Genomic DNA, 4,224 nt, shown 5'->3' on the forward strand with positions numbered 1-4,224 from the left:
GACCCCAACTTGTCTTTCATTATCTTTCAAGAAGAGGCCAAGGCTATATACTACAACTTCAAATAAAATTTCCTCCCTTGTGTTGTGTCTTGACCTGAGTTTAGGGTTGTTGTTTTTTTTTGGTCTCCAGAAAGATAAATTCCTTTGGTTATACTGACATAATTTGATGGCATGGCACTTCTGATCCACACATTACCTTCCCATGCCATAGAATGAAGCGATTTCTTTGGGTTAGATCCAATACAATCTCCATTCCAAATAAGAATAAATCATGCACCCTAAAATGAATGTCAGTTTGTTTTTTCTTTAACAATTGTAACCTACATTTGTCTAGCATGTTTGCCTCACACCTCCAAGGTTAGGGGTTAGATCCCTGCCTCCACCTTGTGTTTGTATGTTTGGAGTTTGTATGTTCTCCCTGTCCTCCAGGTACTCCGGTTTCCTCCCCCAATCCAAATATATGTGCTTTAGGTTGACAGGCATCTCTAAATTGTGTGAATGGGTGTGTGTGTGTGTGTGTGTGTGATTGTGCCCTGCAATGGGTTGGCACTCTATCCAGGGTGTCTCCTGGGATAGGCTCCAGGAAGACATGGTTTGAAATGGTTGGCACATAAAAACTCGAGTGGCCTGCACAGAACCCTGACCTCAACCCCACTGAGCACCTTTAGGACAGGGTTATTATAATGTTCAAAATTGTATTTTTATTTTATGATTTATTTTGGTTTTCAATTTCAGTTTCGTATCAGTTAGTTTTAATGGTGCATAAATAGTTTTAGAAATAGATTTAGTTTTTGTCTTTCGAAAATCATCACCTTTAGTGTGTATTTAGTTTTAGTATCGTTTTAGTTTTTAATATCATGGGCTGGTGTTGAATTGATGTGTGAATAAGTATGATTCATATATATATATATATATATATATATATATATATATATATATATATATATATATATAAAATTAAGTTTTAAAAAATAAATAAATAAATTGGAAAAAAAAAAAACCCAGCTTTGGCTGTGACGTTACATCATTTCCCTGATTACATGATTATCTATCTTTCTATCTACCCATCCATCCATCCATCCATCTATCTGCCTAATCTATGTATCTAACATCCACAAGCATTTATGATCAAATGATTGTTTCATTAAAACAATTTCCACAAGGCATAATAACCGTCCAAACGAATGCACATCGTTCATTCTTATATACATATACACATCGTTTATTGTGAGATTTTAACATGCCAACAGTGCACAGTGTGAAAGTGATGTCCAGTCTGAACAACCTTGTTGTTGATAATAATTGGAACTATTGAAATCAAATTTAGCTAACATAACACAAGGCTGTTTGTTACTAACTTGTTATATTGATAGTTATGGCTAAACTGCAGTTAATTAGCTAGCTAGCTACAATATACTGTATGTGGAGTGTAGTTAGCTAGATTACACCATATTACCCTACCTACTTCTACATTTATATGTTCGTGTTTTTGTTTGTTTGTTTTTTTTTTTACTGTTCCTCGCTTCTCTTCTTCTTCAAAGCTACGTGTGCTCTCCCAGTCAAATAGCAGTAATCAAGCGTTGTGTTGCGAGGCAATAGTTGGGTGTTACCAGTTTGTGCAGTGGAGGAGGGCTCTTAGTATTTTTAGCTGATTTGTTATTACAAACTAACAATATCGGTTCGGAAACATCAATAGTGTTACAAAATACATTTCTGGGTGGGGGGTGGGGGTTCAAAAAGCACATAGAGTATATCTGATTTGTGTGGACATTGCTGAGGTATGTCATTACTTTCCAGGAAAAGCGTTTCTTAAGGGTTCTTTGTATGATTAGCTTCCTTAAAGTGTTGTACTGAGAACAAATTCTGAAGGGGTTGCAGGGTTTTACATAAAACATTGTATTGCAATGCACTATGCGGCAAAGCTCCCAAGCCCATATCTTTTATAAAAAAGGTGCTCCTGTTGCCATTGCATTCCTGTTCTGCTACTTGTGTTTCTGACAATTGCCTCAAAAGACATTTTCACAGATGGCCTGTAACAAGAGCACCTTACTTAAAGAAGTAGAAAGCATGTCTTGTAGTTGCTTTTGGGTTAAATCAAAGAACTGTGAAAAATGTTGTTTGGTTTGACGTACAAGGTCAGCGATAGTACGAAAGAATGGCTGGGCTAGTGAGGAGCTTGCGAGTGGGTGGGTGAGACAGCAGTCATGGATGATGTATGATGAAAGACAATGGTGATATCTAAGCACAGTCCAGAACAGTTCATCCCAGTGGATAGCACCCACACCTACAGCGCTGCACAATCAGTCCTTTATAGAAGGCAGGCCATTTAAATGCCTCTAAAATAACACACTAATGGTTGTGCTTATCTTTTTGCTCTCTCACAATGAAGAGGCAGATTCAGAGGTGAACACATACACAGAGCCCATACAGGAAATATAAGCAAACGTCATTAGACTCTGCGTCACAAATGGCATTTGCAAGCTGATGAATGTACTCAGCTCTGCTTTATTCCATTCATTCAGACACAAATAGGACAATTAAATCACGTACATATATCAGGGCACATCCATTATTTTGGTACTTAATGACTGAATCTCACGTATTGGTATCAACTATCAACAGTGTGATCAAAATTGCAGCTTTCCCTGTAATTAAGATGTGCCATGTATAAATACCGGGTGACTCAAAAGTCTCCATATATAGGGGACTGTCTTTGCCAGCACCACATAGGTTGTGCCTTCGTCAGTAGATGTTTGTGGACGTCCACGTCTCGGTTGTTCTGCAACACTTCCAGTCTTTTTGAATTGGTTCATATGTTTGGCAACAGTGTTGTGTGTGTGATGTGCTCGCCATGTTTCCTGTTAAAGTATCGCAACCTTGCAGCTTCCTGTTCAAAGGCATTCTTAATTACATAAAAAAATATATAGAATATAAACTATGTATGAAAAGTTTTAGAAGACATTTCTCTAAAAAAAAAAAAAAAAAAAAATGTAAAAAAAGTGTTAATTTCCCCTATGTATTGAGACTTATGGGACACCCTGTAGATTTTAATGTAACTTTTTTTCATTCAAATTATTAGAATTAAATTATTATGATATAATAATAATTATTATTATGAGTTAAATCTTAATTTCTGTTTTTGAAAGCATCAAGAACTGTTTATGCAGATATAACAACGTTTTAAAAAGCATTTTTGCCATATAACTTATCTCACAGACTATGTGGCACAAATTAAGTGGCAGAGACTTAATAATAATAATAATAATAATAATAATAATAATAATAAGCATTTTAACTAAGTTAAAATAAGAAAGGATAACATCATAGTGAACATACACCTACTTATTCCCTCCATCTTTCCGTTCCCAGAAGTTTATTTACTGTGCTGAAGCTGCGCAGTGGAGGGAGTTGGAGAACGGGAGGCGCGCAATGCGCAGGATCCGTTAAGTGTTTAACAACGGGCATTACGACTCATTTCACGGATTCGGTTCTTTTGAGTAAACGCGCTCAAATGAATCCATGTAGGCGAGTTTTGATTCGTTTGATTCACTGTTCATTTCGACCTCTATAGTAACTGACAGTCATGGATTCACCATGGTTTTAATAGCTAGCAAAGAAAATCAAATTGTGTCATTACAGTAGCTCGGGGAAGCAAGGGAGTCACAATGGGTATCTGAATCCCAGTGCCTCTGTAGGGTGATTGGGGGGGATGGGCATTCTGCATTTTAGCGAGAAGGGGATATGTCCTACAGAGAATCCATTCCTACAGGGTCCATGCATTTCAAAGTGAATTTCAATCCATCCGTCCATATTCTGTACTACTTATCCTACACATTGTAGCCTGGAGCCTATCCCAAGGGACTATAGGAGCACAAGGCGTGGGACACCCTGGACAGGGTGCCAACCCATCGCAGGGCACAAGCACATACACTACAGAAACATTTGGACGTGCCAATCAGCCTACAATGCATGTCTTTGGACTGGAGGAGGAAACCGGAGTGCCCGGAGAAAACCCTCAAAGCCCAGGGAGAACATGCAAACTCCACACACACAGGGTGGAGGTGGTAATCGAACCCCCAACCCTGGAGGTGTGACATAAATGTTTTAACCACTAAGACACCATGCCTTCCCAAAGTGAACTTCAATTGTTAATAAATAATGCATATTGTAAAACCACACGTCAAGCACAACTTCTAAAACTTTCTTTCGGGAATCGTGCTCAGG

Source organism: Ictalurus furcatus, chromosome 12 (genome assembly GCF_023375685.1).
Source record: "Ictalurus furcatus strain D&B chromosome 12, Billie_1.0, whole genome shotgun sequence".
Classification (NCBI taxonomy): domain Eukaryota; kingdom Metazoa; phylum Chordata; class Actinopteri; order Siluriformes; family Ictaluridae; genus Ictalurus; species Ictalurus furcatus.